The sequence below is a fragment of the Spermophilus citellus genome (assembly GCF_964194105.1).
Source record: "Spermophilus citellus genome assembly, chromosome: 10".
Taxonomy (NCBI): Eukaryota; Metazoa; Chordata; class Mammalia; order Rodentia; family Sciuridae; genus Spermophilus; species Spermophilus citellus.
The window spans coordinates 15,882,991-15,895,998 of NC_138197.1; positions in this window are offsets into that span (position 1 = coordinate 15,882,991).

A 13,008-nucleotide genomic window follows, 5' to 3' on the forward strand; every position below is an offset into this window, starting at 1 on the left:
TTTGATACTTGACACAATAAAGTAGTACGAATTTCTATGTCTATGGTTTGTTTCCTATTGATGTAGCCCTAAACAGAGACTGGCGCAAATTACTTTCATGGAAAGGGGTTGCGAAGCTTCTAAAAACTACAAGTTTCCTGAAAACTCAGCACACATTTTTTCACCCAATCTTGATGACACTTTCAGGTAATGATCAGTACCCCAATCCCACTTGGCTCACCAAATTTCGTTTTTTTAAGTTAAACTGTTCGATGGCAGTAACAGTTTTAATTTTTAGGTTTCACTCTGTTTTCTCCTATAGGGTTACATGTATTTGGAACTCTAAATCAAACACGGTTTGTGCTAGCTCTTTGAAACTTGACACAATAAAGTAGTTCCAAGTTCTATCACTATGGTTTGTTTCCTATTGATGTAGCCCTAAGCAGAGACTGGCGCAAATCACTTTCATGGAAAGGGGTTGCCAAGCTTCCAAAAAACTACGATTTTCCTGATTCTCAGCACATATTTTTTCACCCAAACTTGATGACACTTTCAAGTAATGATCAGTACCCCAATCCCACTTGGCTCACCAAATTTTGTTCTTCTACGTTAAACCGTTCGTTGGCAGTAACTGTTTCAATTTTTAGTTTTCACTCTGTTTTCCCTTATAGGGATACATGTAGTTGGATCTCTAAATCATACACGGTTTTTGCTAGCTCTTTGAAACTTGACACAATAAAGTAGTTCCAAGTTCTATCTCTATGGTTTGTTTCCTATTGAAGTAGCCCTAAGCAGAGACTGGCGCAAATCACTTTCATGGAAAGGCGTTGCCAGGCTTCCAAAAAACTACGAGTTTCCTGAAATCCCTGCACACATTTTTTCACCCAATCATGATGACACTTTCACATAATGATCAGTACCCCAATCCCACTTGGCCTACCAAATTTCCTTCTTCTAGGTTATACCGCTCGTTGGCAGTAATAGTTTTAATTTTCACGTTTCACTCTGTTTTCTCCTATATGGTTACATATAGTTGGAACTCTAAATAAAACTTAGTTTGTGCTAGCTCTTAGAAACTTGACACAATAAGGTAGTCCAAGTTCTATCTCTATGGTTTGTTTCCTATTGAGGTAGCCCTAAGCAGAGACTAGCACAAATCACTTACAAGGAAAGGGGTTGCCAAGCTTCCACAAAACTACGAGTTTCCTGAAATCTCAGCACACATTTTTTCACCCAATCTAGGTGACACTTTCAGGTAATTATCAGAACCCCAATCCCACTTGTCTCACCAAATTTCATTCTTCTAGGTTAAACCGTTCGTTGGCAGTAACAGTTTAAATTTTTAGGGTTCACTCTGTTTTCTCCTATAGGGATACATGTAGTTGGAACTCTAAATCAAACACGGTTTATGCTAGCTCTTTGAAACTTGACACAATAAAGTAGTTCCAAGTTCTAACTCTATGGTTTGTTTCCTATTATTGTAGCCCTAAGCAGAGTCTGGTGCAAATCACTTTCATGGAAAGGGGTTGCCAAGCTGCCACAAAACTACGAGTTTCCTGATATCTCAGCACACAATTTTTCACCCAATCTTTATGACACTTTCAGGAATAGATCAGTACCCCAATCCTACTTGGCTCACCAAATTTCCTTCTTCTAGGTTAAACCATTCGTTGACAGTAACAGTTTTAATTTTTAGCTTTCACTCTGTTTTCTCCTATAGGGACACATGGAGTTGGAACTCTAAATCAAACACGGTTTGTGCTAGCTCTTTGAAACTTGACACAATAAAGTAGTTCCAAGTTCTATCTCTATGGTTTGTTTCCTATTTTTGTAGCCCTAAGAAGAGACTGGCGCAAATCACTTTCATGGAAATGGGTTGCCAAGCTTCCAAAAAATTAAGAGTTTCCTGAAATCTCAGCACACATTTTTTCACCCAATCTTGATGACACTTTCAGGTAATGATCAGTACCCCAATCCCACTTGGCTCACCAAATTTCGTTCTTCTAGGTTAAACCGTTCGTTGGCAGTAACTGTTTATATTTTTAGGTTTCACTCTGTTTTCTCCTATAGGGATACATATATATGGAACTCTAAATCAAACACGGTTAGTGCTAGCTCTTTGAAACTTGACACAATAAAGTAGTTCCAAATTCTATCACTATGGTTTGATTCCTGTTGATGTAGCCCTAAGCAGAGACTGGCACAAATCACTTTCATGGAAAGGGGTTGCCAAGCTTCCAAAAAACTACGAGTTTCCTGAAATCTCAGCACACATTTTTTCATCCAATCTTGATGACACTTTCAGGTAATGATCAGTACCCCAATCCCACTTGGCTTACAAAATTTCGTTCTTCTAGGTTAAACCGTTCGTTTGCAGTAAGAGTTTTAATTTTTAGGTTTCACTCTCTTTTCTCCTATATGGATACATGTAGTTGGAACTCTAAATCAAACACGGTTTGTGCTAGCTCTTTGAAATTTGACACAATAAAGTAGTTCCAAGTTCTATCTCTATGGTTTTTTTCCTATTGATGTATCCCTAAGCAGAGACTTGCGCAAATAACTTTCATGGAAAGTTTTTGCCAGGCTTCCAAAAACTACGCGTTTCCTGAAATCTCAGCACACAGTTTCTCACCCAATCTTGATGACACTTTCAGGTAATGATCAGTACCCCATTCCCACTTGACTCACCGTAGTTTGTTCTTCTAGGTTAAACTGTTCCTTGGCAGTAACAGTTTTAATTTTTAGGTTTCAATTTGTTTTCTCCTATAGGGATACATGTAGTTGGAACTCTAAATCAAACACGGTATGTGCTAGCTCTTTGAAACTTCACACAATAAAATAGTTCCAAGTCCTGTATCTATGGTGTGTTTCCTATTGATGTAGCCATAAGCAGAGACTGGCGCAAATGACTTTCATGGAAAGGGGTTGCCAAACTTCCAAAAAACTACGAGTTTCCTGAAATCTCAGCACATATTTTTTCAACCAATCTTGATGGCACTTTCAGGTAATGATCAGTACCCCAATCCCACTTGGCTCACCATATTTCGTTCTTCTAGTTTAAACCGTTCGTTTGCAGTAACAGTTTTAATTTTTTGGTTTCACTCTGTTTTCTCCTATAGGGATACATGTAGTTGGAACTCTAAATCAAACACGGTTTGTGCTAGCTCTTTGAAACTTAACACAATAAATTAGTTCCAAGTTTTATCACTATGGTTGTTTCCTATTGATGTAGCCCTAAGCAGAGACTGGCGGAAATGACTTTCATGGAAAGGGGTTGCCAAGCTTCCGAAAAACTACGAGTTTCCTGAAACCTCAGCACACATTTTTTCACCCAGTCTTGATGACACTTTCAGGTAATGATCAGTACCCCAATCCCACTTGGCTCACCAAATTTCCTTCTTCTAGGTTAAACCGTTCGTTTGCAGTAACAGTTTTAATTTTTAGCTTTCAATCTGTTTTCTCCTATATGGATACATGTAGTTGGGACTCTAAATCAAACACGGTTTGTGCTAGCTCTTTGAAACTTTACACAATAAAGTAGTTCCAAGTCCTGTATATCTGGTGTGTTTCCTATTGATGTCGCCGTAAGCAGAGACTGGCGCAGATGACTTTCATGGAAAGGGGTTGCCAAGATTTCAAAAACTACGATTTCCTGAAATCTCAGCACACATTTTTTCACCCAATCTTGATGACACTTTCAGGTAATGATCAGTACCCCAATCCCACATGGCTCACCAAATTTCGTTCTTCTAGGTTAAACCGTTCGTTGCAGTAACAGCTTAAATTTTTAGGTTACACTCTGTTTTCTCCTATACGGATTCATGTAGTTGGAACTCTAAATCAAACACGGTTTGTGCTAGCTCTTTGAAACTTGACACAATAAAATAGTTCCAAGTTCTATCTCTATGGTTTGTTTCCTATTGATGTAGCCCTAAGCAGAGACTGGCGCAAATCAATTCCATGTTAAGGTGTTGCCAGGCTTCCAAAAAACTACGAGTTTCCTGAAATTCAGCAGACATTTTTTCACCCAATCTTGATGACACTTTCACATAATGATCAGTACCCCATTCCCACTTGGCTCACCAAATTTAGTTCGTCTAGGTTAAACCGTTCGTTGGCAGTAACTGTTTATATTTTTAGGTTTCACTCTGTTTTCTCCTATAGGGATACATATAGTTGGAACTCTAAATCAAACACGGTTAGTGCTAGCTCTTGGAAACTTGAGACAATAAAGTAGTTCCAAGTTCTATCTCTATGGTTTGTTTCCTATTGATGTATCCCTAAGCAGAGACTGACGCAAATCACTTTCATGGAAAGGGATTGCCAAGCTTCCAAACAACTACGAGTTTCCTGAAATCTCAGCACACATTTTTTCACCCAATCTTGATGACTCTTGCAGGTAATGATCAGTACCCAAATCCCACTTGGCTCCCAAAATTTCGTACTTCTAGGTTAAACCATTGGATGGCAGTAACAGTTTTAATTTTTAGGTTTCACTCTGTTTTCTCCTATAGGTCTACATGTAGTTGGAACTCTAAATCAAACACGGTTTGTGCTAGCTCTTTGAAGCTTGACAAAATATATTAGTTCCAAGTTCTATCTCTATGGTTTGTTCCCTATTCATGTAGCCCTAAGCAGACACTGGCGCAAATCACTTTCATGGAAAGGGGTTGCCATGCTTCCAGAAAACTAGGAGTTTCTTGAAATCTCAGCACACATTTTTTCACACAATCTTGATGACACTTTCAGATAAGGATCCGTAACCCAATCCCACTTGGGTCACCAAATTTCGTTCTTCTAGGTTAAACTGTTCATTGGCAGTTACTGTTTTAATTTTTAGTTTTCACTCTGTTTTCTCCTATATAGATACATGTAGTTGGAACTCTAATTCAAACATGGTTTGTGCTAGCTTTTTGAAACTTGACACAATAAAGTAGTTCCAAGTTCTATCACTATGGTTTGTTTCCTATTGCTGTAGCCCTTAGCAGAGACTGGCGCAAATCACTTTCATGGAAAGTGGTTGCCAAGCTTCCAAAAATTATGACTTTCCTGAAATCTCAGCACACATTTTTTCAACCAAACTTCATGACACTTTCAGATAATGATCAGTACCGAATCCCACTTGGCTCACCAAATTTCGTTCTTCTAGGTTAAACCATTTGTTGGCAGTAACAGTTTTAATTTTTAGATTTCACTCTGTTTTCTCCTATAGGATTACATATAGTTGGAACACTAAATCAAACATGGTTTGTGCTAGCTCTTTGAAACTTGACACAATAAAGTAGTTCCAAGACCTGTATCTATGGTGTGTTTCCTATTGATGTAGCCCTAAGCAGAGACTGGCGCAAATCACGTTCATGGAAAGGGGTTGCCAAGCTTCCAAAAACTACAAGTTTCCAAAAATTGCAGCACACATTTTTTCATCCAATCTTGATGACACTTTCAGGTAATGATCTGTAGGCCAATCCCACTTGGCTCACCAAATTTCCTTCTTCTAGGTTAAACCGTTCGTTTACAGTAACAGTTTTAATTTTTAGCTTTCAATCTGTTTTCTCCAATATGGATACATGTATTTGGGACTCTAAATCAAACACGGTTTGTGCTAGCTCTTTGAAACTTCACACAATAAAGTAGTTCCAAGTCCTGTATCTCTGGTGTGTTTCGTATTGATGTAGCCTTAAGCAGGGACTGGTGCAAATGACTTTCATGGAAAGGGGTTGCCAAGATTTCAAAAACTACGATTTCCTGAAATCTCAGCACACATTTTTTCACCCAATCTTGATGACACTTTCAGGTAATGATCAGTACCCCAATCCCACATGGCTCACCAAATTTCGTTCTTCTAGGTTAAACCGTTCGTTGGCAGTAACAGCTTAAATTTTTAGGTTACACTCTGTTTTCTCCTATAGCGATACATGTAGTTGGAACTCTAAATCAAACACGGTTTGTGCTAGCTCTTTGAAACTTGACACAATAAAATAGTTCCAAGTTCTATCGCTATGGTTTGTTTCCTATTTATGTAGCCCTAAGCAGAGACTGGCGCAAATCACTTCCATGGAAAGGTGTTGCAAGGCTTCCAAAAAACTACGAGTTTCCTGAAAATTCAGCACACATTTTTTCACCCAATCTTGATGACACTTTCACATAATGATCAGTACCCCATTCCCACTTGGCTCACCAAATTTCGTTCTTCTAGGTTAAACCGTTCGTTGGCAGTAACTGTTTAAATTTTTAGGTTTCACTCTGTTTTCTCCTATATGGATACATGTAGTTGGAACTCTAAATCAAACACGGTTTGTGCTAGCTCTTTGAAACTTGACACAATAAAATAGTTCCAAGTTCTATCTCCCTGGTTTGTTTCCTATTGATGTAGCCCTAAGCAGAGACTGGCGCAAATCACTTTCATGGAAAGGGGTTGCCAAGCTTCCAAAAACTACGAGTTTCCTGAAATCTCAGCACACATTTTTTCACCCAATGTTGATTACACTTTCAGTTAATGATCAGTACCCCAATCCCTCTTGGCTCACCATATTTCGTTCTTCTAGGTTAAACCTTTCGTTGGCAGTAACAGTTTTAATTTTTTGGTTTAACACTGTTTTCTCCTATAGGGATATATGTTGTTGGAACTCTAAATCAAACACGGATTGTGCTAGCTCTTTGAAACTTGACACAATAAAGTAGTTCCAAGTTCTATCACTATGGTTTGTTTCAGATTGATGTAGCCCTAAGGAGAGACTGGCGCAAATAACTTTCATGGAAAGGGGTTGCCAAGCTTCCAAAAAACTAAGAGTTTCCTGAAATCTCAGCATATATTTTTTCACCCAATCTTGATGACACTTTCAGGTAATGATCAGTACCCCAATCCCACTTGGCTCACCAAATTTCGTTCTTCTAGGTTAAACCGTTCGTTTGCAGTAAGAGTTTTAATTTTTAGCTTTCACTCTGTTTTCTCCTATAAGGATACATGTAGTTGGAACTCTAAATCAAACACAGTTTGTGCTAGCTCTTTGAAACTTGACACAATAAATTAGTTCACAGTTCTATCTCTATGGATTGTTTCCTATTGACGTAGCCCTAAGCAGAGACTGGCGCAATTCACTTTCATGGAAATGGGTTGCCAAGCTTCCAAAAAACTACGAGTTTCCTGAAATCTCAGCACACATTTTTTCACCCAATCTTGATGACACTTTCAGGTAATGATCAGTACCCCAATCACACTTGGCTCACCAAATTTCGTTCTTCTAGGTTAAACCGTTCGTTGGAAGTAACAGTTTTAATTTTTAGGTTTCACTCTGTTTTCTCCTATATGGATACATGTTGTTGGAACTCTAAATCAAACACGGTTTGTGCTAGCTCTTTGAAACTTGACACAATAAAGTAGTTCCAAGTTCTATCTCTATGGTTTGTTTCCTATTGATGTAGCCCTAAGCAGAGACTGGCGCAAATCACTTTCATGGAAAGGGGTTGCCAAGCTTCCAAAAAACTATGAGTTTCCTGATCTCAGCACACATTTTTTCACCCAATCTTGAAGACACTTTCAGGTAATGATCAGTACCCCAATCCCACTTGTCTCACCAAATTTCGTTCTTCTAGGTTAAACCGTTCGTTCGAAGTAACAGTTTTAATTTTTTGGTTTCACTCTGTTTTCTCCTATAGGGATACATGTAGTTGGAACTCTAAATTAAACACGGTTTGCGCTAGCTCTTTCAAACTTGACACAATAAAGTAGTTCCAAGTTCTATCACTATGGTTTGTTTACTATTGATGTAGCCCTAAGCAGAGACTGGCGCATATCACTTTCATGGAAATGGGTTGCCAAGCTTCCAAAAAACTACGAGTTTCCTGAAATCTCAGCACACATTTTTTCACCCAATCTTGATGACACTTTCAGGTAATGATCAGTCCCCCAATCACACTTGGCTCACCAAATTTCCTTCTTCTAGGTTAAACCGTTCTTGGGCAGTAACAGTTTTAATTTTTAGGTTTCACTCTGTTTTCTCCTATATGTATATATGTAGTTGGAACTCTAAATCAAACACGGTTTGTGGTAGCTCTTCGAAACTTGACACAATAAAGTCGTTCCAAGTTCTATCTCTATGGTTTGTCTCCTATTGTTGTAGCCCTAAGCAGAGACTGGCGCAAATCAGTTTCATGGAAAGGGGTTGCTAAGCTTACAAAAAAATACGAGATTCCTGATATCTAAGCACACTTTTTTTCACCCAATCTTGATGAGACTTTCAGGTAATGATCAGTACCCCAATCCCACTTGGCTCACCAAATTTCCTTCTTCAAGGTTAAACCGTTCATTGGCAGTAACTGTTTTAATATTTAGGTTTCACTCTCTTTTCTCCTATAGGGACACATGTAGTTGGAACTGTAAATCAAACACGGTTTGTGCTACCTCTTTTAAACTTGACACAATAATGTACTTCCAAGTTCTATTTCTATGGTTTCTTTCCAATTGATGTAGCCCTAAGCAGAGACTGGCGCAAATGACTTTCATGGAAAGGGGTTGCCAAGATTCCAAAAACTACGAGATTCCTGAAATCTCAGCACACATTTTTTCACCCAATCTTGATGACACTTTCAGGTAATGATCAGTACCCCAATCCCACTTGGGTCATTAAATTTCGTTCTTCTAGGTTAAACCGTTCGTTGGCAGTAACAGTTTAAATTTTTAGGTTACTGTCTGTTTTCTCCTATAGGGATACATGTAGTTGGAACTGTAAAACAAACACGGTTTGTACTAGCTCCTTGAAACTTGACACAATAAAGTAGTTCCCTGTTCTATCTTTATTGTTTTTTCCTATTGATGTAGCCCTAAGCAGCGAATGGAACAAATCACTTTCATGAAAAGGGGTTGCCAAGCTTCCAAAAAACTACGAGTTTCCTGAAATCTCAGCACACATTTTTTCACCCAATCTTGATGACACTTTCAGGTAATGATCAGTACCCCAATCCCACTTGTCTCACCAAATTTCGTTCTTCTAGGTTAAACCGTTGGTTGGAAGTAACAGTTTTAATTTTTAGGTTTCACTCTGTTTTCTCCTATAGGGATACATGTAGTTGGATGTCTAAATCAAACACGGTTTGTGCTAGCTCTTTGAAACATGACACAATAAAGTAGTTCCAAGTCCTATATCTATGATTTGTATCCTTTTGATGTAGCCGTAAGCAGAGACTGGCGCAAATCACTTTCATGGAAAGGGGTTGCCAAGCTTCCAGAAAACTACAAGTTTTCTGAAATCTCAGCACATATTTTTTAACCCAATCTTGATGACACTTTCAGGTAATGATCAGTACCCCAATCCCACTTGGCTCACCAAATTTCGTTCTTCTAGGTTAAACCGTTCGTTTGCAGAAACCATTTTAATTTTTAGCTTTCACTCTGTTTTCTCCTATATGTATATATGTAGTTGGAACTCTAAATCAAACACGGTTTCTGCTAGCTCTTTGAAACTTGACACAATAAAGTAGTTCCAAGTTCTATCTCTATGGTTTGTTTCCTATTGATGTAGCCCTAAGCAGAGACTGGCGCAAATCACTTTCATGGAAATGGGTTGCCAAGCTTCCAAAAAACTACGAGTTTCCTGATCTCAGCACACATTTTTTCACCCAATGAAGACACTTTCAGGTAATGATCAGTACCCCAATCCCACTTGGCTCACCAAATTTCCTTCTTCTAGGTTAAACCGTTCGTTGGCAGTAACTGTTTTAATTTTTAGGTTTCATTCTCTTTTCTCCTATACGGATACATGTAGTTGGAACTCTAAATCAAACACGGTGTGCTAGCTCTTTGAAACTTGACACAATAATGTAGTTCCAAGTTCAATCTCTATGGTTTGCTTCCTAATGCTGTAGCCCTAAGCAGAGACTGGCGCAAATCACTTTAATGGAAAGGGGTTGCCAAGCTTCCAAAAACTAGAGTTTCCTGAAATCTCAGCACATTCTTTTTCACCCAATCTTGATGACACTTTCAGGTAATGATCAGTACCCCAATCCCACTTGGGTCATAAAAATTTCCTTCTTCTAGGATAAACCGTTCATTGGAAGTAGCAGTTTTAATTTTTAGGTTTCACTCTGTTTTCTTTTATATGGATACATGTTGTTGGAACACTAAATCAAACACGGTTTGTGGTAGCTCTTTGAAACTTGACACAATAAAGTAATTCCAAGTTCTATCTCTATGGTTTGTTTCCTATTGATGTAGCCCTAAGCACAGACTGGCGCAAATCACTTTCATGGAAAGGGGTTGCCAAGATTCCAAAAAACTACGGGTTTCCTGAAATCTCAGCACACATTTTTTCAACCAAACTTGATGACACTTTCAGGTAATGATCAGTACCCCAATCCCAATTGGCCCACCAAATTTCTTTCTTCTAGGTTAAACCGTTCGTTGGCAATAACTGTTTTAATTTTTAGGTTTCACTCTCTTTTCTCCTATAGGGATACATGTAGTTGGAACTCTAAATCAAACACGGTTTGTGCTAGCTCTTTGAAACTTGACACAATAAAGTAGTTAAAGATCTATCTTTATTGTTTGTTTCCTATTGATGTAGCCCTAAGCAGAGACTGGCGCAAATCACTTTCATGGAAAGGGGTTGCCAAGCTTCCAAAAACCTACGAGTTTCCTGAAATCTCAGCACACATTTTTTCACCCAATCTTGATGACACTTTCAGGTAATGATCAGTACCCCAATCCCACTTGGCTCACCAAGTTTCCTTCTTCTAGGTTAAACCGTTCGTTGGCAGTAACTGTTTTAATTTTTAGGTTTCACTCTCTTTTCTCCTATAGGAATACATGTAGTTGGAACACGAAATCAAACACGGTTTGTGCTAGCTCTTTGAAAATTGACACAATAATGTAGTTCCAAGTTCTATCTCTATGGTTTGTTTCCTATTGATGTAGCCCTAAGCAGAGACTGGCGCAAATCACTTTCATGGAATGGGGTTGCCAAGCTTCCAAAAAACTACGAGTTTTCTGAAATCCCAGCACATATTTTTTCACCCAATCTTGATGACACTTTCAGGTAATGATCAGTACATCAATCCCACTTGGCTCACCAAATTTCCTTCTTCTAGGTTAAACCGTTCGTTGGAAGTAACAGTATTAATTTTTAGGTTTCACTCTGTTTTCTCCTATATGGATACATGTTGTTGGAACTCTAAATCAAACACAGTTTGTGCTAGCTCTTTGAAACTTGACACAATAATGTAGTTGCAAGTTCTATCTCTATGGTTTTTTCCTATTGATGTAGCCCTAAGCAGAGACTGGCGCAAATCACTTTCATGGAAAGGGGTTGCCAAGCTTCCAGAAAACTACGAGTTTCCTGAAATCTCAGCACATATTTTTTCACCCAATCTTGATGACACTTTCAGGTAATGATCAGTAGCCCAATCCCAATTGGGTCACCAAATTTCGTTCTTCTAGGTTAAACCCTTAGTTGGCAGTAACAGTTTAAATTTTTAGGTTACAGTCTGTTTTCTCCTATAGGGATACATGTAGTTGGAATTGTAAATCAAACACGGTTTGTGCTAGCTCTTTGAAACATGACACAATAAAGTAGTTCCCAGTTCTATCTTTATTGTTTGTTTCCTATTGATGTAGCCCTAAGCAGAGACTGGCGCAAATCACTTTCATGGAAAGGGGTTGCCAAGCTTCCAAAAAACTACGAATTTCCTGAAATATCAGCACACATTTTTTCACCCAATCTTGATGACACTTTCAGGTAATGATCAGTACCCAAATCCCACTTGGCTCAGCAAATTTCCTTCTTCTAGGTTAAACCATGCGTTGGCAGTAACTGTTTTAATTTTTAGGTTTCCCTCTCTTTTCTCCTATAGGGATACATGTAGTTGGAACTCTAAATCAAACACGGTTTGTGCTAGCTCTTTGAAACTTGACACAATAAAGTAGTTCCAAGTTCTATCTCTGTGTTTTGTTTCCTAATGATGTAGCCCTAAGCAGAGACTGGCACAAATCACTTTCATGGAAAGGGGTTGCCAAGATTCCAAAAAACTACGATTTTCCTGAAATATCAGCACACATTTCTTAACAGAATCATAGTGACACTTTCATATAATGATCAGTACCCTAATCCCACTTGGCTCACCAAATTTCCTTCTTCTAGGTTAAACCGTTCGTTGGCAGTAACAGTTTTAATTTTTAGGTTTCACTCTCTTTTCTCCTATAGGGATGCATGTAGTTGGAACACTAAATCAAACAACGTATGTGCAAGCTCTTTGAAATTGACACAATATAGTACTTCCAAGTTCTATCTCTATGATCTGTTTCCTATTGATGTAGCCCTAAGCAGAAACTGGCACAAATCACTTTCATGGAAAGGGGTTGCCAAGCTTCCAGAAAACTACGAGTTTCCTGAAATCTCAGCACACATTTTTTCACCCAATCTTGATGACACTTTCAGATAATGATCAGTACCCAAGTCCCACGTGGCTCACCAAATTTAGTTCTTCTAGGTTTAACCGTTGGTTGGCAGTAACAGTTTTAATTTTTAGGTTTCACTCTGTTTTCTCCTATATGGATACATGTAGTTGGAACTCTAAATCAAACATGGTGTGTGCTAGCTCTTTGAAACTTGACACAATAAAGTAGTTCCAAGTCCTATCTCTATGGTTTGTTTCCTATTGATGTAGCCCTAAGCAGAGACTGGCGCAAATAACTTTCATGGAAAGGTGTTGCCAAGCTTCCAAAAACTACGAGTTTCCTGAAAACTCAGCACACAATTTTTCACCCAATCTTGATGACACTATCAGGTAATGATCAGTTCCCCAATCTCAATTGGCTCACCAAATTTCGTTCTTCTAGGTTAAACCATTCCTTTGCAGTAACAGTTTTAATTTTTGCTTTCACTCTGTTTTCTCTTATATGGATACATGTAGTTCGAACTCTATATCAAACACGGTTTGTGCTAGCTCTTTGAAACTTGACACAATAAAATAGTTCCAAGTTCTATCTCTATGGTTTGTTTCCTATTGATGTAGCCCTAAGCAGAGACTGGCGCAAAT